At 35.8% G+C, this 22,667-nt stretch overlaps 1 protein-coding gene across 1 annotated transcript in view; it reads right to left on the minus strand.

The window, feature by feature from the left end:
• The window catches only part of NAALADL2 (N-acetylated alpha-linked acidic dipeptidase like 2), a 978,063-nt gene that overhangs the window by 950,750 nt on the left and 4,646 nt on the right, over positions 1-22,667 (minus strand). The window lies entirely within an intron of this gene.

Consider the following 22,667-nt stretch of genomic DNA (forward strand, 5'->3'; position numbering starts at 1 on the left):
AAAGAAAGAAAGAAAGAAAGAAAGAAAGAAAGAAAGAAAGAAAGAAAAAGAAATTAAGACAGCGTCTCTCTCTGTTGCCCAAGCTGGAGAACAGTATTGTGAACATGGCTTCTTACAGCCTTGACCACCTGGGCTCAAATGATCTTCCTGCTTAGCTGAAACTACAGGCGTGCACCACAAAGCCCAACTAATTTTTTTAAGTTTTTTGTAGAAATGGGTTCTTGCCATGTTGCCCAGGCTGGTCATGAACTCCTGGACTCAAGCAATCCTCCCACCTTGGACTCCCAAAGTGCTGGGTGTATAGATGTAAATCATCTTGGCTGGCTATCAGAAAATACTTAATGGACGAGTATGTCATAGTGCACTTTTAAAATGAACTCAGAAAATGAATAACAAGGATAAATTTGAAGAATGTATATGGTGGCCTACTAATAAACATTAATAAACAGAACATATATAATTGATTAATAACATTAAAAATAGATTAATAAACATAATCTCTTTTATATATCAATTATTATATATGTTCAAGAAGCAAGCTTTCAGTATTCAGTTAAGTGATAATGACACTGATGATAAGGTTAACAAAGAGCATCTAAATTACATTTAATTAATTAGACATTTTTAGTGTTCAGTACTGTAGAGCAGACAAAAAGGAAGATGCCTAAAACAAACTTCTAGACTTAAAATGAGTTACCACCTAGGACAGCATCAAAATACCAGCAATGGACATCAGGCTGTAGAAGGCTAGGCAGACAGCAAGCAAGAAGATGGAAGCTCCTCATATAAGCTACAGCATCAAAGTTTTGATACTAGTTAAAGGGAGAGTTACACCTTGATTATTAGAGTAAAAGTACAACTCAAAAATGTACCCATGTTTGTCTGTTGTTTATTTGATTGGAGGATTTACTTCTTTGCTTACTGTGAAGGGAAAAGAGAGTAAGTGGAGTAATTTTTAAAGACATGGCCAAAGGACCCAATAGAAATGAAATGATAATATAAAAGAAGTAGGTAGACATGGCTCAGTGTCAGCTGGAACCCAACTAAGATTTACATTTAAAATATAGGGTTAAATTTCCACCACTCATTTTTGCTATTACCAACTTCACCTCATAGCATTCACCCTTTTTAAAGAGTCTTCCGGACGCAATGTGAGAAAATGAATATAGCTTTGAAAAGTGTATTTGTATTTAAAATTATTAAAACAGAGTCTGGCACCAGGAGAATATAGCTATTCCAGTAAAAATGGTGATAAAATTGATCATTCTTAACTCTTCTTTCCTTGGTCATTATCAAATATTTAAAATATATAAGGACACCTCATGGCAAGTGTAATGGTTAATACTGAGTATCAACTTGATTGAAGGATACAAAGTATTGTTCCTGGATGTGTCTGTAAGGGTGTTTCCAGAGGAGATTAACATATGAGTCAGTGGGCTGGGAAAGGCAGACTCACCCTTAATCTGGGTGGGCACAATCTAATCAGCTGCTAGCACGGCTAGAATACAAGCAGGCAGAAAAAATGTAAAAAGAGAGACTTCCCTAGATTCCCAGGCTGCATCTTTCTCCTGTGCTGGATGCTTCCCGTCCTCAAACACTAGACTCCAAGTTCTTCAGTTTTAGAACTCGAACAGGCCGGGCGCAGTGGCTCACACCTGTAATCCCAGGACTTTGGGAGGCCGAGGTGGGTGGATCACAAGGTCAGGAGATCAAGATCATCCTGGATAATACCGTGAAAGCCCGTCTCTACTAAAAATACAAAATATTAGCCGGGCGTGGTGGCAGGTGCCTGTAGTCCCAGCTATTTGGGAGGCTGAGGCAGGAGAATGGCGTGAACCCAGTAGGCAGAGCTTGCATGAGCTAAGATCAAGCCACTGGACTCCAGCCTGGACGATAGTGCAAGACTCCGTTAAAAAAAAAAAAAAGAACTCGGACTGGCTCTCTTTGCTCCTCAGCCGGCAGATGGCCTGTTGTGGGAACCTGTGATTGTGTGAGTTAATACTTAATTTTTAATTTTTATGCTAGTTACTGTTAGATTATATATATATATATAATATATTATATAATATATAGTACATATAATATATAATACATATGTGTGTATGTATATATATATATATTCCATTAGTTCTGTACCTCTAGAGAACCCTAATACAGATTTTGGCACCAGGAGTGCTTCTAGAGGAACAGCATATTAAGGATGGAGTCCTTTTGTAAGTTTTGGGGTTTCTGGAGTTGGCTGCTTAAAAGCTTGGACCCCAAACTGCAAAGAATTCTACTTCTAATAGTATGGAATACACTGATACTCCTTGGCATAAACTGTTTAGAGAGTTACAGAAAATAATTGCATTTGACACTCCTGATTCATCCATTCGTGAGAGGCAAGGAGTTTAGTGATTCTATATATAATACCTTTGACCATATGTGGAGAACCAAGAAACATAATGAAGCTGGTTGGTTGCCCCTAAGTTCAGTGGACAAAGTGATGAAAGAAAATGATGAACTCAGGGATTCTGTCTCCTGGCTTCAGACACAGATACTGAGGCTTAAATCTGATAAGATTGCCCTGAATAAGAGTCTTATCTCCTATAGACAAAGAGCTGAAATTGTGGGAAAACAGACACAAGATCTTATCGAGTGGCTAACCTGCAATGAAAGGTGCATGCACAGCCTCAGGAACTGTCTACTGAGGGTACTGACTGGAAAAGAATGGGACCCTGCAACTTGGAATGGGGACACTTGGGAGGACCCTGTTGAAGCTGGGGACACTGAGGTTGTAAACTGTGATGAACCATTTTTGCCAGAAGAAACAGCTTCCCCATCCCCAGTAGTGGCAACATCCCCTCCCCAACCCATGCTGCCATCAGCCTTTCCACCTTTGTCTGAGGAGATAAACCCTGTGCTGCCTGAGGCAACAGTGATGGCCTCCCCTGAGACAGTTGCCAGGCAAGATAATGTTGATTCTCCTCAGGAGACATCACCAACAGCCCTGTTTGCCTCTAGATGTACATTAAAGTCCTGGCGGGCCCCTAAAGATGAGGTTGAGAATGTGACCTATGAGGAGGTGTGCTATACTCAAAAAGGATAGATTGAGTTTTCTAATTTATATAAACAGAAATCCGGAGAACAGGCATGGGAGTGCATATTAAGGATGTGGGATAATGGTCGAAGAAACATACAGTTGGATTAGGCTGAATTTATGGATTCGGGCCAACTAAGTGGGGATTCTGCATTTAATGTTGCAGCTCCTAGACACTTTGGATATGGATTTGCCTATCTCGCACACAATGCTTCTGCCAAGACTACCATCGGTGGACACACAGAATGCCTTATCCACCATCATGGTATTCCACACAGCATTGCCTCTGACCAAGGCACCCACTTTACAGCTAAAGAAGTGTGGCAGTGGGCTCATGCTCATGGAATTCACTGGTCCTACCACACTGCCCATCATCCTGAAGCAGCTGGATTGATTGAATGGTGGAATGGCCTTTTTTTTTTTTTTTTTTTTTTTTTTTGAGACGGAGTCTTGCTCTGTAGCCCAGGCTGGAGTGCAGTGGCCGGATCTCAGCTCACTGCAAGTTCCGCCTCCCGGGTTTACGCCATTCTCCTGCCTCAGCCTCCAGGGTAGCTGGGACTACAGGCGCCCGCCACCTCGCCCGGCTAGTTTTTTGTATCTTTTAGTAGAGACGGGGTTTCACCGTGTTAGCCAGGATGGTCTTGATCTCCTGACCTCGTGATCCGCCCGTCTTGGCCTCCCAAAGTGCTGGGGAATGGCCTTTTGAAGTCACAATTACAATCCCAACTAGGTGACAATACTTTTCAGGGCTGGGACACAAAGTTCTCCAGAAGGTCACATATGCACTGAACCAGCATCCAATATATGGTACTGTTTCTTTCATAGCCAGCATTCACGGGTTCAGGAATCAAGGGGTGGAAGTGGAAGTGGCACCACTCATCATCACCCCTAGTGATCCACTAGCAAAATTTCTGCTTCCTATTCCTATCACATTGCATTCTGTTGTCCTAGAGGTCTTAGTTCCAGAGGGAGGAATGCCATCACCAGGAGACACAAAGATGATTTCGCTGAATTGGAAGTTAGGATTGCCACCTGGACACTTTGGGCTCCTCCTACTCTTAAGTCAACAGGCTAAGAAGGGAGTTACAGTATTGGTTGGGGTGACTGGCCCAGACTATCAAGATGCAATCAGCCTACTACTCCTCAATGGAGGTAAGGAAGAGTATGCATGGAATACAGGAGGTTCATTAGGGGGTCTCTTAGTATTACCATGCCCTATGTTTAAGGTCAACGGAAAACTACAACTGCCCAATCCAGACAGGAATACAAAAGACCCAGACCCTTCAGGAATGAAGGTTTGCATCACCCTACGGAGAAAAACCACGACCTGCTGAGGTGCTTGCTGAAGGCAAAGGGAATACAGAATGGGTAGAAGAGGGTAGTAGAAGAAGGTAGTCATCAATACCAGCTATGACCACGTGACCAGCTGCAGAAACAAGGACTGTAATTGTCATGAGTATTCACTCCTTCTTTTGTTAAAAAACGTTTGTGCATGTATACACTTGTACTAAGAAAATATATTCATTTTATTTCCTTTCTCCATTATCATGTGACATAAGGTTTATTGACTTCACAACAGCATTTAAGTATTGCTAACTTTATGTAATAGCATTTGGGTTGGAGATCGGTGCATTTCCGGTTGTATGAAGGATAGTTGTCATGTTAGGTGAATTATGACCTTCTTATTGTCTTTATTTGAAGATTATGAATGATCTCAGGAGATGTGTAGGGGTTCAGGTTGACAAGGGGTGGACTTGTGATGGTTAATACTGAGTGTCAACTTGATTGGATTGAAAGATACAAAGTACTGCTCCTGGTGTGTGTCTGTGAGGGTGTTGCCAAAGGAGATTAACATTTGAGTCAATGGCCTTGGAAAGGCAGATCCCCTCTTAATCTGGGTGGGTACAATCTAATCAACTGCTAGCATGGCTAGTATATAAGCAGGCAGAAAAATGTGAAAAGAGACAATAGCCTAGTCCCCCAGTTTACATCCTTCTCCCATGCTGGATGCTTCCTACCCTCAAACACTGGACTCCAAGTTGTTGAGTTTTGGATCTCAGACTGGCTTTCCTTGCTCCTCAGCCCACAGATGGCTTATTGTGAAACCTTGTGATCGTGTGAGTGAATACTTAATAGTCTACCATATATACACACATACACACACACACACCCCTATACATTATATTTGTTCTGTTCCTCTAGAGAACCCTGACTAATATAGCGAGTTAACTATTTTGTGTCCTTTTCTAATTGTTTTAAGGCCATATTAAAAACAAACAAACAAACAAACAAAAAAACAAAACTCTTACCTCCCTATAATTAGTGACTAAAACCTATTTTTAAAGTTCTTCACATAGTTTTGCATTTTTATAAAGGAACTGCCACAAACACACAGAGAAAACAAGTGATTCGATTAAGAAAACCAGTGGTAAATTAGAAGTTTGGAAAATTCAAATATCTTAATATAAGTGGAATATCATATGTTCTGTATCACCTTAAATACAGGAAGAAACAGTTTCTTTTCTGACTTATTCTCAAAAACTATTAAAGTTATACAAAACAGGGACCAAATCTTGTTCTTATGCCTAAAATCTATCACTGTAAAAACATTTTAGATAAATATCATTAAATAATTCAATTATTCAATTCACAAATGCTCATTCACCAAAGGCCTTCCCCCAAATCTGCAACATCTGAAATAAAATATAACAGCAGATATACAAGATACGTTAAACTTCATTTCTTCATCTATCTCTTTTTGAAATTGCATTTCTCTCTTTTTCTCTGCACATACTTACTGATTCAGATTTCTAGAGAACATTCCTGAGGTGAGCAGCATAAAAAGATGCTCAAATATTTATTGAGTACCTACTATATACCAGTGACTATTCTAGGAGCTTGGGATACATCCAGTAATAAAACAGGTAAATACTCAAAGATGCTGCCCACATGGAGTACAAGTTAGATAGACAAAGACAAACAATAAAAATAAGCATAATAAACAAGTAAATAATAAACCAACACACATAAAGTCTTCAAAATTTTCCTCTAAGTTTTGTACCAACCAGTTGGGGAACAAACAATGGCCTGAACTAATATAAACCTACTTGTATATTTTATTTATCCCAAATGCAAATATCCATATGTTTCACCACCGAAACATGAGTAGGTTTGACTAGGGTATGATGCCCCAAGCCCTATTGAGGCTATTGTGTAATATGTTTTGTGTACCATATAATCTTCCTAAAACCTAAAAAATTCTAAAACATGAAATGTTGAATAACATATTGTAGATTTAATGTAAAAAGGAGAGTGGAGAAGGGAGATTGCAATCCTAAATAGATAGTCTGTTAATATAAGTGGAATATCATATGTTCTGTGCTAAGCTTAATTATATGGTTTGAATGGCAGCTCCTCAAAGGATATGCCCGCCTGGAACCTCTGATTTTTGACCTTATTTGGAAACAGAGTCTTTTCAAAAGTAATGAAGGATTTTGAGATGAGATTATTTTGGATATAGTGTGGGTTCTGATCTAGTGATAGGTGTTCTTATAAGAGAAGAACAGAGGGAGAGTTAAGACACAGATAAAAAGACAGGAAGATCATGTGAAGACAGTGGCAGAGATTAGAGTTAGTGGGAGAGAAGAGCTAGTTTAAAGCCCTAAAGTAGAAGCACTTCAGTCATTTTCTAAGATAGTCATCATGTCTGTGTTGAGAGATGCAAGGGTAGAAGTAAGGTAACCCATGAGAAGACTAGTCAGATATTTCAAACCAGAGATGATGGCAATCAAGACCAGATGGCGTTAGTGAAAGTGAAGAAAATAAATCAAAATCTGGATGTATCTGAAGACAGAGATATTGCATTTCCAAATGGACTAAATATAGGCTGTAAGGAAGGGTAGAATTTTATGGTTTTTGTTTTTGCTTGTTTGTACTTGAGTTTTTTGTTTTGTTTTGTTTTGTTTTTAGGCTGAGCAACTGGAAATGAGTTACTTCCAACTTTGATGTGCAATGCCAGAATAGGTTTGGGAGAGACTATCAGAAGTATAGCATAGTTTGAGATGTTTAATCATATCCAGGTAGATATGTTGAGTATATACTTGGTCATAGGACTCTAAGAGGGAGCAAAATTAGGTTTCTTCTTCATCTTTGCAATTAAAACTGTCTGTAGTCTGCAGTCAAGGTGTTTCTTAGTAAAGTAGATTTATCTTATTCTCCATGCCCCATTAACTAAGATTAATAAACTACATATATAAAGGTAGATATCTGGGTAAGAAAAAAATACCTTGAAAGCTCAACTTCTGCACTGGAAGGCTAGTTAAGCTTATATAACATTGAAAAATATAATGTTGTTTTGGCTTGTCCTATACTGGGAAAGCTATAAATTTTTTCTTATGTAGGGCTACCTAAAATAACTTTAGCTAAATATGCTTCCTGAGATTGAAGAAAGACAGTAATATAGAATTTTATACACATATTCAAGGCCAATAAAAGCCTGTAAGAATGCATGGTGTGGGCATATTGCATCCTCTTCTTCACTGTACATATTCTTTTTATTATTACTGTTTTAATAGACAAATAATCACATGGCCCCTTTTCAATTTAACTGGATTTTTTTTTATCTCAAATATCTTCTGAGGTATGAAAAAAAGTCAGATATCAAATATGATGTCTTTAATGAACAGCAGAAGGGGTGGAGGTTATAGGAAACCAGAATTAACCTATCCTTGCTGCAGTGTACAGGGGCAAATAGAAAAGAGTGGCAGAACAGATATTGAGCTCAGTGCCAACAAGAAAACAATTCAAAAGGGATTGAGAATCATTTCATCTCCATAAATGGATTAAACAATCATAGACATTAGGTGCAGAGGAACAAAAGAAATGTAATCCCAGGAAGCAAAACCCGGGATTAAGGTTTTCCTTAAATTAAGGTAGTTTTGAAAGCCAAAATCAAAACATGTAGGAGTTTGCAATGGTTTGGATTCTTCATAGCTACATATTCCCTCGTGCCATTTTAAGTAGTTCTAGTTGGCTAGGCCATGCGTTTTGTCGTAGGACAATGATTCAACAGGTTGGCCAAATCCCATTGAGTAGACTCACTGAGGTGGAGAAAAAAATTATTCTGGAAAAAAATGCATTAACTAATATATAGGAATCTTTCATCTGAGTTCTCAATTTGGCAATCAATAATTTACTACACATTCAGTTTAAACGTCGTGTCTAATCATATATATATGTGTTTTTTCTCAAAATACTTTATGAAATTTGCTTCTTTTCAAAGGTCTTGATAGATTGTGCCTATATATTTACTATATTATATATTTAAAGTTAATTGAAAAGCTATTTCAAAATCAGACACAATGTAACCAAATTTTAGAGGTCCATCTATATCACTTTGTTTTCTTTGTTAAGTTCATTTTCTGCCAAATATATACATAGAAAGCTAATATTTAAGTACACCCTGGTTTTGGAAGTATCCTAAAAAGCCACCATCTCTAGCTACATGAGTCTTCACTATATTATCCCTAACCTTATGCTGGGTTATAATTGTTTGTAAGGAATTCGCTGTCTTATGATAGTGAGTTTCTATTTTCTTATGAGGAAAAATCATACCAACTTTAACCTATGCAAAAATCCTTCCTTACATTCAGCTAAATAAAGTCTTTTGATTTCTAGCTGCTATCCATTGGTCTTACTGCTTCTCCCTGATCCATATTCTACATCACCTGTCTTCAAATACTTTAAGAGCGCTATAGACACTAATAGTTATGACTCTTTAACCTAAGGAAGCTGTATTTTTAATACTGAGTAGATAAAACTCAAATGAATCCTAAAAATCAAAGTTAAAAGTTAACAAAATTCCTGGAACTAAGTGGTTATATTTAAAATGATGGTTTTCTTTGTTGTTGGATTTGGGGGTATGGGAGAGATGTGAGAGCTTTTTCTGAATGCCTGAAATAGGGATAATTGAGAATTGAATGGAGACTGAAGTAATGTCTATCTATTTCACATGCTGATTTATGAAAGAAGGCCTCAATTAAAGATAACTGAAGGATCACTTTAATCCCTAAGGATACACAAACTAACTTCATAAGTTTGTTAACCATCAGTACTGAATTACTGAGATCTAAAGTTTTGTGCATCGATATCTACATAGATGTAAAATATATGAAAATAGACCTAAAAGGTAAGCATCTAAGTAGCTTCTTAGAATAGCACATCTTATGGACTGAATGTTTGTCTCCCTCCAAAATTCATATTTTGCAATTTTAAGCAGTTTCAGCTGGCTAAGCTAAATGTGATAGTATTTAAGGCTGAGACCTTTTGCTGATAATTAGGTTGAGATAAGGCCTTGCAGTTGTGGCCCTCACAATGAGATTCATGTTTTATAAAAAGAAGAAGAAAGCCCAGTGCTTTCTCTCCTGGCCATGTGAGAAAAATTCAAGAAGGTAGCCATCTGCAAGCCAGGATGAGAGGCCTCACCAAATCTGCATTTGCTAATGCCTTAATCTTGAATTTCCCAGCTTCCGGAATGGTGGAAAGTAAATATCTATTGTTTAAACCACCTAATCTATGGTATTTTGTTATAGCATCCCAAGTCAACTAAGACAGAACACAAGAAATATCCCTGTCACAAATTCCTCCTCTATGTGCTATCTCGCAAAAGATGGCTGTTGAAATTCAATATAACAGACAAGGATAATAAATCATTAACAAAGCCAAAAGAATCCATTTAGCTACAAAGATTACCACTCTGTGGAATTTCTGGTGTTACCTAGTAAATGAGGAAAAATTAAAGAGGAGGGTGGAATAATATGAACTCTAAATTTTGACAGTTGTCTTCTAGTAATATTTTTGAAGGACACCGAGCAGATGATATCACACAAAACTGTATCTCCTACCTATGCTTATAATTCTACCATTACAAATATTTTATAAACATTTACTGTGAACAATTTTGTTGGTTCATTTTAGGCCAAAGTATTATAAGAAGGTTATGTGGTGGGAGGGACAGAGGGAAAAAGAGCTAGAGGATGGTTAGCCAGGGAAGAAAGGAAATGTAGCTAACAAGTTGAAGAGTAAAAAACAAACAAAGAAAATATCAACAACTTCACCATTTTTTCAATGGGTCCTGTATCTCTCCTTTTTTTTTTTTTTTTTTTTTTTTTTTTTTTTTTTTTTTTTTTTTTTGTTTTTGTTTTTGTTTTTGTTTTTGTTTTTTGAGACGGAGTCTGGCTCTGTCGCCCAGGCTGGAGTGCAGTGGCTGGATCTCAGCGCACTGCAAGCTCCACCTCCCGGGTCCTGTCTCTCTGTCTTGCTCTTATGGAGTCTTAGAATAAGAGTTCAGATCCTATTCACTATCCTTTCCTAGCTTTGTATATATAATAACAAAGAAACAAGATTTTTATTGTATTTTGTGCAAAATGTATTATGCTGCTACAGTCCAAGATTATTTGTTATTAACATCTGATCACATAAAATGAATATATATTGTACATTACAATAGATATGATAGAAATAAACTTGGTTGAAATATTGTTTTTATATAATTCTTGAAATACACAATTTAGTTTTCCCTAAAAAAAAAAAAAAAAAAAAAAAAAAAGGTTTCACTTTTATCTATCTTTTAAGTTGATTACTCACAATAGGAAATTTTTAAAAATTAAATTATTACTATGAGCATGATTGAGTTATTTTTCATTTCTCCTAATCATTTATCACTCTCACATTTGGCTTTAATGGTCCATGTAAAATGAAAAATAGGCAAATAACATTCCACCTTAATCATTACCAGCAAGATATTACTTTAATATTGCTTTTAAATGCTGATCAAAAAATGCCAAAAATTATTTTTTGTTACAATTTTATAACCACAAATTTTAGTTATTTTAGTGATAAATTAAGAGGCACTTTTTTTTTTTCTTTCTTAGAAAATAAGATATATTTCTGTTTCTCTGGAGAAAAGCAAATACGTTTCAACAGGAATGTATTAGGATATAAAGTTAATTACACAATTTTAGATATAGAAAGAACTTTAGAAACCATTTTAATGCTGTTGAGATTATTGATTACTATGAAAATCTGATAAAATCTATGAACTGTGTCTGTTAAAAAAGGTACATAAACACAAAAATTCTTAATCTGAGGTCTGTCAACTAGTGGTTCATGGAATGGTTACTAGAAGTCCATATTTCTCCTGTATTTCTGTGCAAACGTGTGTGTGTGCATGTGTGTACATCGTGAACAACTACTTTATCTACCCTTCAAAGTCTACCCTTTTCACTCCTGCTTCATCATTTCTGAAAATTAATAAATGCAATGACATTAATATTGTTTATTTTCTTACATGTAAAATAAGTCAGAAATCCTAGAACTGGAGAGGTTGATAACATGGACTAAATGTGCTCATTAAATAAATTGGATGACAGAATGATATTGAATTTTTTTCGCCAATCATGATTTTTTTTTTTTTTTTGATACAGGGTCTTACTTTGTCACTCAGGCTGGAGTGCAGTGGTGCAATCATAGCTCACTGCAGCCTTGACTTTCTGGGCTCAAGCAATCCTCCCACCTCAGCCCCCAAACAGCTGGGACTATGGGTGCATGCCACCACGTCCAGCTAATTTTTTTGTTTTTGTAAAGATAGGGTCTCACTATGTTGCCAGGCTGGTCTCCAACTCCTGGGCTCAAAGGATCCTTCCTCCTCACCCTCCCAAAGTGCTAGGACTAGTGGTGTGAGCATCTACCAGGAATTTTAACAAAGCAGATTCTCATTGTCCTGGCACCTTAATGAGTTGCTCAGCAGTCACATAATCACACTATTCAAGACATATATGAATTTCATCTGCTCATAAAAATAGGACATTTGTCAAATATTTAAGTAGCAAAAAATACACCTTGAATTGCAATGTACTTCATTTATGTAAAGACTCCCAGTCAAGGTTATTTTTTCTTAGTACTCACCTTCTCAATGATGCTTTTACACATGTGTAGATCGCCCTCACACCCTCGAGCCCCAAGTATAATCTCTTGAGGCCAATACTTGCCATGACATGTCACTCACATAAAATGCCTGCAGTCACATCACACATGTTTTGTCAGCCCTTACATTCTTAATCACATTATTGTGCACCTGCTGCAATGCAACCTGTCAATTTGGCAGGAAATAGGGATAGGAAATCCCCATGCTGCCTTATTGTCCACTATGCAAGTATTTTAACTTGACACATTAAGTATCAGTAGGGGAGACTGTAGTCAAGAAGCATTGATATTCTGTTCTCATATAGCAGTAAATTCATGATGAGAATTTGGAGCATTCCACAAAAGCGGTTCACTGAAAATGTGGATAACATCTACAACATGTGCACATGTACTCACGTGCCATCTGGTGAACAGGCACAAAGCCTTAAGTATATAGTGCTCATGTACCAAGATGAAGTAAAAACAGCATACTACCATCCACTCTGTTTAAAATTTTGTTAGCCTTATAACCCCATTGTAATCAGTGGGCTGGAGGCTTGTATTATGCCAGCTCAGGAAAAACAGCACTCCAGTAACTTAATGTTTGTTGGGCATATATCATTAATGTTCAAAATTCTCCAAACACACTAGTCATGCCAGCATGCCTTTGTACAACTGGTTTCTTATTCTTGAAATATCTTTTAATTTATTTGACCACAGAATTCTTTATTCATTGTGGAGGAAGCAAGTATCACCTACTCTGCTTAAATTTCCCTCTTTCCATATGTTCCTTCCAAACAGAATGGCATGCACAAATATTATAATGAAAAGCTAGTAGTTTCTTTAGATGTTGTTGTGACAGTGAAATGAGGTGACTTAAATACAATTCCCAGGATAAGGACGTGGCATATAATAGGCTTCCCAGATTTCATTTATTCAAAATGTAAACTTTCAATCATACCTAAATTCCATGACTGATGTATGTTCAAAAGCACTAAACTGGCAAAGGCACATTATTCTATATAACCCTAAATATATATGCTTGTACTTTTTTACAAAAAATAGCCAGGCATGGAGGCTTATGTCTGTAATCCCAGGACTTTGGGAGGCCAAGGTGGGAGGATCACAAGGTCAGGAGCTCAAGACCAGCCCGGCCAGAACAGTGAAACCTCATCTCTATTAAGGATACAAAACCTAGCTGGGCATGCTGATGTGCTCCTGTAATCCCAGCTACTCAGGAGGCTGAGGCAGGAGAACTGCTTGAACCCAGGAGGCGGAGGTTGCAGTGAGCTAAAATTGCACCACTGCCCTCCAGCCTGGGCAACAGAGTGAGACTCCATCTAAAATAAATAAATAAATAAATAGCTAGCTAGCTAGCTAGATAGATAGATAGACAGACATGTACACACAGAGAGAGAGAGAGACAGAGAGACAGAGTGAGTTTTACTTTAATTCATTACATAAAACTAAGTTAAATAGATTAATGCAAGCCATTACATCCAGAGCTACTATTAGCATATTGCATACATGAAATGCTCAACAGATTCTTTAACCACTGGGTTTAATTGCATTGTAGGTTAAGAAGAAATGGGTGGAGAAGAAATGGGTGAAAATTATATTCATTAATTCTCACTGTGAGGAGGTTGGGGATATCCAGTTGCAAGAAAAGTCAATATAAACTCCCAGACAATGCTTTCAAAATAGCATCTTTAATGAATGACTGGAGTTACAAAGACCACTGTTATCCAAACTCACAAACAAGGTATCGCAGTATCAAACAGAAACTACCATATCTTTAATTAGGTACTGAAAATTCAAGGAGCAATTTCAGAATGTTTATCAGAGAAACCTGAAGCTACATGAAATATATGTGTGTGTGTGTGAGTAGAGATGAATACATTTGTTTTTCCTTTTTCGCATTACAGTGTAATGTTTCTTTCCCCTGGTAAACTATGAGTAGCTAGGATCCCTGTTTCCTTGAATTTAGCTTAGCTTCAGCACTTACTAACACTATGCCTGCTACATAATCATATTTCAATAAATATTTGTTGGATGAACAAAGGCATAATACAAAATTTAGCATGTTTAAATTTACATATGAATCTACTTCAGTGAAATGCTTTTCAGTTTTCAACTTGCCAAAAATGGCAACTGAAGGAGCCTATCTCTATTCAAGTAAACCGCCATTATATGAGTCAGACAGTTTGAATCCCGGCTCTGCCACCTAGTTTCTGCATCATCCTGAGTAAGTTACTTAACCTCACGGACCCTTCTGTAAAATGGAGAAATGAAGGGCCATTTTCATGTGTGGATGTGACTCTCAAATATGGCCATATCTGTAAAATGTCTATAGTAATACCTATCCCCTAAAAATAGTTCACCAGTTACTAGCTACTCTTATCATAATCAGCATCACAGATGTTAGAATATCTGCTTAATCTTAACAGCATGAGGTTTTTGCCCATATTACTACTTCAAGTATGAAAATTTGTGAAATAACGGCTCCAAAATGATAATCACAATGTTCATCATTTCATATAATCTTTGAAGAACCTTAAAGCCTATAATTTCAAAAAAGATTTCCTGCTTAGGCCCCCTTATTTCTATATTAAAATATTAAAGATCATCAAGAGTAGCACTGGGGATAATATTCTCATTTTTCTTAAAACAAGGCATATATTTATTATTATTATTTATTTATTTTGAGACAGAGTCTGGCTCTGTCGCCCAGGCTGGAATGCAGTGGTACAATCTCGACTCAATGCAACCTCCACCTCCCAGGTTCAAGTGATTCTCCTGCCTCAGCCTCCTGAGTAGCTGGGACTACAGGCATGCACCACCATGCCCAGCTAACTTTTATATTTTTAGTAGAGACAGGGTTTCGCCATGTTGACCAGGCTAGCCTTGAACTTCTGACCCCTGGTGATCCACCCACCTCAGCCTCCCAAAGTACTGGGATTATAGCCATGAGCCACTGTGCCCCGCCAAGTTAGTATATTTCTTAGCTCAGATGTATGTTTCTAGTTTTCAGCAGAAAGATGTATAGAGAAGATAATCTTTTGTTTCCTAACACTTAAGTTACTCAAATTTTAAAAAATAATAATCCTTCATGTTTAGCCTATGTGGCAAACTTTCACTGGCTACAGAATGAGAAAGAAACAACTTTCTGACGCCAGATGCTGAAGATCAATAGCTATTTCCCAAAGTTTATAGCATAATTAAAATGTGTAACAAGAATAATTTTCTCTTCAAACCCTAAGGCTAAGCCTAGAATTATTGACTAAGTCAAAGTTATGTGGTGTAACATTTTTTATTATGTTTATGGATGATACAAAGGAGTTTATGGCTTTTACATGTAATTTGTTAAGTTAGAAACACTGAAGAGGAAATATCCTTTGCATCAGCAAAGCATCAATTGTTTAAAAACATCTTCAACATGTATTTTATAGAGGTAAATCTATATTTCTTTATACTAGTTTTTGGTCACCTAAAACTTCAAACTGAAGGTTAATGGTCAAAACATTCTTGAATTTAGTAGAACCCATTTACTTTCAACTACTTGTTCAGAGTTTTATCACCTTCAATAAAAGTGCCAGGAATGTAGGTATGATGGAAATATCACAAGAGTGTGAGGGCAGGTAGGAAAAGAGGAATCATGATGCATCAAAATAGAAAGCACCAGGTTGTACATGAAGTTGTATGAATTTTTATAAAATGCAGTGTCTATAGAAAAGCAGATACATCAGCTATAAAAAGGACTGTGAATAAAATATTATTTTTTTCAATAATAAAATTTAAGTCAGTAATTTTTGCATATGGATACAAATGGTACATATCTAAAGTACTCTCCTGGAAAATTCTACTTTTTTTAAGTAGCTCTTTTAAAGTGGACACCTGTAAAATATAGTGGTCAAGAAACAATTGATTCAGATTCTCCTTGATTTAAATCCTAGCTCTCCCCCTCAGTGGCATTTAGTAAATGCCTAATTGCGGTTTTTTGTTTTTCATTATTATTGGTGATCTTAATAACAACATAATGACACAAACTCTAATGTCAATCACAGATTATCAGAATGTCTTGACATATTTCAGTGGGTAAACACTAATATCAACCTTATTTTGCCTTCTTCAAATAGAGTCAAATGAAAGTAAGTCCTCATCATTTCAGTCTCATAGGTATATCACATTCATACTATATGGCCAGTGGTATATATGGATGCTTTCCTAATGTTACATAGAATATACCACTATCAAAATGTATGGGCAATGGAGCATGAGTGTTCCATTGCTTTTCAAAGGCTGGATGGGTTGGTAATGACATGTACTTTCTCTTCTAGTTCTGTTATAGTCCAGTGGCATACAATCTGAAGATAACAGGCTGAAGTAGGATTTTGGGGGTAGTATCACACAATGAAGACTGAATATTCCAGAATAACAATGTCTATCTAAAATGCAAACATGCCGATAACACATGCACATGCACACACTTATACACACACACTTCCACAAACTCACTCACATCTCTGTGAAAACTGACTTTATAATCAGGCTGCTTTTTTTTTTTTTTTTTTTTTTGTCAGACGGAGTTTTGTCGCTCTTGTTGCCCAGGCTGCCATGCAATGGCGTAATTTCGGCTCACTGGAACCTCCGCCTCCCAGGTTCAAGTGATTATCCTGCCTCAGCCTACCAAGGAGCTGGAATTACAGGCATGAGCCACCACACCCAGCTAATTTTGTATTTTTAGTAGAATCGGTTTCATCATGTTGACCTAGGCTGGTCTCAAATTCCTGACCTCAGGTGATCCACCCGCCTTGGCCTCCCAAAGTGCATTTTATTTTTTTCCTAGTGCTTTTCCACATTCACTGATACTGTATCTTGCATAACGTCACTGCAGCTGTGGCTAGCCAATCTTGTTATTTATCTTTCATGGATTCATCATTCCACACACAGCTCCACCTTAACTCTTAGCCAAATAAACTCATCCTTTGCTTCAAAGATCCATCTGGCAAGAGCTCCATTACCCACTCTCTGTAATCCAGCCAATTTCTCATTACACTCACCCATATTTTTCCTTCCAGAAAGATAAATCTGCATTTATACTCTTTAAAGTTACCCTAGGAATCCAGTCCTCAACTTCTTCAGGCACACTCCTTCTATTTGACCACTTTCATTCTTTCCTTCACTGAAATTCAGTTTCCATTTGTGAAAAGGGAAAATTATATTTATCTCATAGAACTGTTGTGGTGTAACTACCTCTTTTTTCCACTCTTCTTTCTCCCACTTCCAAAGCATGATTATTTCCTGGGCTTTATGATAGGATTTCTACTGTTTTAAGCTTCTTAAAATTATACTCTGTAATTTCATCTTCTCCTTTCACCTCATTCCCAGTGATTCTCCAGTTGTATTTTTTTGAATTTCTTACCTTAGTTCCAGGCTTGATTTACCAAATCCTTGCTGTTTGACTATTCTGTCCTTTAATACTCCTCATTTGACATAGAAATTCCCAGCATGAATTCCTCTGAAAACTCTGTCATCTTTGTCTTCTCTCTCTCCCATGGACTCATCTCATTTTCTTTTATTTCTGCTCAGACTTTATATTTCATTATCATTCTTCTTGTCTTCTTCTTCTACCATCCATTTTTGTATAATCTCACCTATTCACAATATCATACACCATTTCTGCCTTAATAATTTCTAAAGCTTTATTTCCATCCTAGTTCTCTCTCTCTCCCAAAGTCTAGTCTCAATTTTACAATTTAAGTCCTAGATATTTTCATCAAAATATGCAATTATAGTTTAGAATAATTGTTTTAAAGCAGTCTCACTATATTTCTATTCCCTAAACGGTTCCCTACCGTACATTCTCTAAATCAGTTAAGGATACCATTCTTGCTGTCATCCAAGCAAGAAATCAAGTTTTCACAGTCTCTTCATTCTTCCTCATTTAGTAAAAGCAAACACCAATTTAACCTTAAGTGTCTCCCAAATTCTTTCTTCAAATCCCACCATAATCACATAAATTCAGCTCATCATTACTATGATGATGGATAACACTACGGATGAGGTTTAAAATTAAAATGATGGTGGTGAGGATTGTGGCAACAGAAAAACATTTATGAAGTATAAACTATGTGCCATGGACTGCTCCAAGTGTTTGGCAAATTTATGTTTTTAATTTTCACAATTACCCAATAAGGAGCATATGCCTACTATATACAAATATAAATAAGCACATCACTATATTTCCCAAAGAACTGAGAATTCATCAAAGGCAGGAGCCATATCCTCCATATCTAAAACAATCACGTAAAATAAACCATACTAAATGAATACATTAGTATTTAGATACCTCACTGTTATCACAAATGCAATTTATCCAAAGGTAAAAGCATTACATTTCTCCTTCTTCCAAAATATCATTTTTTACCCCTCACAACTTATCTAGATGTAATTATATTAGATGCACAGCCATCCATCAAACCTAGTACCTTATCATTATGTCTGAATCCTTTCAAATTAGCCTCTGGTTACCAACAAGAACCAACCTTTATACTCTTTCATGAACTTGTCTCCTTAAATTCTACTGCTCTAAGTTTAATTTGTTACTTGCCTTTGCATTCTTAGATTATCTGAGTGCTCATCTAGGTAATCCAACCAGAGTCACTGTAACACAGAACTAGAGAAAATGAAGAGAAACAAATTATCTAATTTTGAATAACAGTGCACTGCTTTCAATCTCAGAATAAAGAGACTCTATGCCAACCAGTATTCTTCTTGAAAGAAGGTCTGTTTCAATTTGAGAAAATTTTTTATTTGTTAATGGCTCTTTTAGTTAAAGCTTCTTGTTTTATTTTGTTTTGTACTGATCATGTTAAATGCAGCTGCTTTATGCTCAACTAATTTTCATGTTAGAATAAATGTAAATTGCATAGACACATAGGAATAAGATTGTGCATTTTATGCTTGTTTTTTTCTGAGCATATTAAACTTGTGAAAACACAGTATATGTTAGTTATGTATCTACACACTAGAAATACAGCAATAAACAAGTCAGCCATGGCCTTTCATCTCAGGAAGAGAACATTTTATTGCAGTGAAATAGGCAGTAAACAAATATATCAAAAAGGAATATGGTTTATGGTGATGTATTAAAAGAATTAAAAATCACACATTAAGACAGAGGCTGGCTAGTTTAGTCTGGGAGGCTGGAGATATTTAATCTGATAACTGAATGACAAGAAGGAACATAATATAGGAAGTTCAGCAGAAACAACCAAAACATGTAAGTACTAATAGGGGAGCAGCTTGGTGTGTTTGTTGGAAGAAAGTAGAAGGCCAACATTGTGAGATTTAAATAAGCTAAGTAAGTTTCTGCCTTAAATTAGTACCCAATTTACTAGTTCTTTTCCCTTATTTTATTTTTGTCATTATGAAGATAAACTATTAACTAATCAATTTAGTTAAATGCATTTTGCATAAACCCCTTTTCCAGAATATTCTATTACCTACATACCAACATAATTGTAGATTATGTTACTAAGCAACATATGTTGATAAATATGATTTAGTAATTACTAAGTATTTCATAGAAATATAGACAATGTTATGGGTTTTCTAATCTAGAAAACAAAAATGATGCCCCAAATAAATTTGTATAGGTCAAATTGTAAACTGGAAAAAAATATAAAATATGATCCTAAAACTGATCAGAAATCAGAGTGAAGAATAAACACATTAATATTTTCTTAATTTTTTCTCCAAATTCTTATTTACTTACATATAAAATAATTTCTAGGCAATGTAATTACTTCATTGCATCTGAAGGTTATAAAGTCATTATTATCAATGCCCATATGCTCTTCCTTATTCTTATCTCTATTCTCCTCTTCCTCAAATCTGCCATAGTGACTGCACTGAACCCTTCATTAACCAAAATTAATGCAAAACACCTCCATAAAATTTATTAGGAACTCTGGAACAGACACTTGAGCATATATATAGCAGCCTAAATTTTAAAAGAATCTATTTTTATTCTGAAATTTAAGCAGTGTAAATTTTTAAATCACGTAAATACATAGATCTTATACAATCTATATTTTTAATTATTCTTCCATTATTTTCCTTTCTATTTTCAGATTTACTAGAGGTTTGAAATTTTTTTCTACATAAATGTTTTTGTGACAAATATATGGCAGCATAGTGCAACAGTTTTAGAAACTCAAAAGAAAATCATCTATGTCAATATTCTTTCATGAGTTATATAATACTACTTTCCTTCTCTCTATAACAAATTTAAATTTAATGCTTACCGTTTTCTAATAAAAATGTTCTCTTCTAGTTAGGCCTGTCTCTTATCATTTATAGAAATGATTTCAGTCTCTATCATCATCTCTATCAAGAAATCTGTGCATCTGTTGAATGACTGGTACGTTTCTATATAATTTGAAAAACATAAATGTGAAAAACAATTTATTATTTTCTTTTGGCTGCTAGGAAGCTTGAACGCAAATTTGTGACCTGTTTGACAGTTTTTCAGCACGTTCTGGCATATATTTTGTGTACAAATTTTAACTGTTATATTGTCTTAACCTTATTTCTATTATGTTTATTTATTTATAGCCTATTGCAAAGTAGAGAATTTTGAAAAATCCTCTGTTTCCAAGGACAGGAGAAAATAAAGCAAGTAAATACATAAATAGATACAATTCCCATGCTTTGTCTTGCCTGTTCTTTTGACCAGTGAAGGCTTTTTTCCTTCTGGCCACTTATTCTAGTTTATCAAAACCACTAGGGAAAGTTCAAATCATCACTCCTCTATGAAGCCCTCTGTAAATTCCTAGATTCCTCTATAATTTCTTATTTACATCCCTATGTTATAACAATACCAAGAATCGGCAAGAGTGGAAGCAATGTCTACCTTTTGAGGCAGTGTATTTCTCCATCTCTGAAAGTTCCCTCCAAGAAATGTGGATGTGATGGATAAATTTTCAAGATTTATCAGTAGTTTAATGGAAGATATGCTGGTCTATGATTGCATTAAAGGTTATAAATAAAGAGGAAGATAAAGTACAGTAATCCTTCATTCCTCTCTTCTCATGACCTGTTTTCAAAGGGGCTTACTTTTCAGAGAAGAAAGGAATCAAGAGATATAATGGATTTCAGCAGTTTAAAAGATCTCAAAATGAATCTTTCACTGAAGTTTCAAGTCATACGGCAAAGTTGATTGTATGGTTTAACAAGCGTACGTGCATAACTTTTGCATGTTCATTATAAACTACACTAAATTTAGCAGTTAGCTTTTCAAAGTATTTCTCTTTTGACTTTTTTAGTCGGTAGGATTTTATAACTTTATTTTTTTATTTTTTGGGACATAATATACAACCTGCATTACACTCATCAAGGGTTTAAAGAGACAGGTACATTACATTTCAATATAAATTACAGAAATCATTTATGAAAGAGCCTCCCAAAGTGTTCAGCCATACAGATGGTTAAACATATCGATCACCAGAGCAACAAAATAGCATTGTCAAATGAAACTATTTACACATACTTTTCCTGAAGAGTAATTAGAAGCTCAGGGGATTAACTGAAGCTCAATGCCCTTTTGTGTATTGTCATCCTAATAACATTTTCTTTGCAGTCTTTGCAGTCACCTGTTATTCCTTCACTGATATATCAAGTCTAATACTTTCCAATAATAAATCAAATACATGTTTGGTTCATAGGACTCCCCCAAAAAAATGTGATACAAAGAAGGTTGGCTTACTGTCCTACTCAATTAGCTAAATTTATTTAAACTCCTTCCAAAATCCAGAGAATAGCATACAAAGTAATAATTACATTTATATACTTATAATCTTCAGATTATTACTGCATCTTTTGTTCAAAGAAAAATTCAAAGACGGATTCAAACTTTTAAATAGATGGAAAAGTTTTTATTGCATGATTAATAATAATGTATAGACAATCAAGTCATCCTGTAGGTATGTATCACCTTTTCTTCAAGAAGATTCCACAGTGACTTTAATTGAAATGTAAAATGTTTCCCTTTGAAACAATTTCAGTACCATAAAATATTATTTAAATCAAAGGGGATTAAACAAACTCCAGGAACAAGCTCTATATTTCAAAGTGTTTAAGAATTGGCTTTTCCTCCAACAGCAGGTTTTAACTAAGTACCATGTCATTAACCACCTTTATCTCATGTTCTATTTCAAGTATGCTGCTTGCCATCCTATTTCTAATAAGGTAAAGATTCCACTTCCACTTAGAAAGACAAAGAAAATATTAGCTCCTAAGCTCAGTTAGGTTGCTTTCATTAACTATTTCTTATGCTTTACTTCAGATTTTGTTTTCCTAATCTCTTTTGCCTGTTGCAAAGACACTCTCTTGTACCTGGAAAAAGTACTCAGCCCTTTTCACATGCACCTTTGCCTAACTCACTCTTTTGGGTCAGACTCACCTTGGATTTCACGCCTTGACATTTTCAGCAACTTCCTTTGCTCCAAATTTGCTTGATTTTGTTTTGAGACTATGAGACTTTCCCAGCAAAGATTCTGGAAATTTCAACTCCAAGACACCCTGTTACCTCAATATCTAAGAGTCAACTCTGAAATTCCTCAGG

Source organism: Piliocolobus tephrosceles, chromosome 2, assembly GCF_002776525.5.
Source record: "Piliocolobus tephrosceles isolate RC106 chromosome 2, ASM277652v3, whole genome shotgun sequence".
Lineage (NCBI taxonomy): Eukaryota > Metazoa > Chordata > Mammalia > Primates > Cercopithecidae > Piliocolobus > Piliocolobus tephrosceles.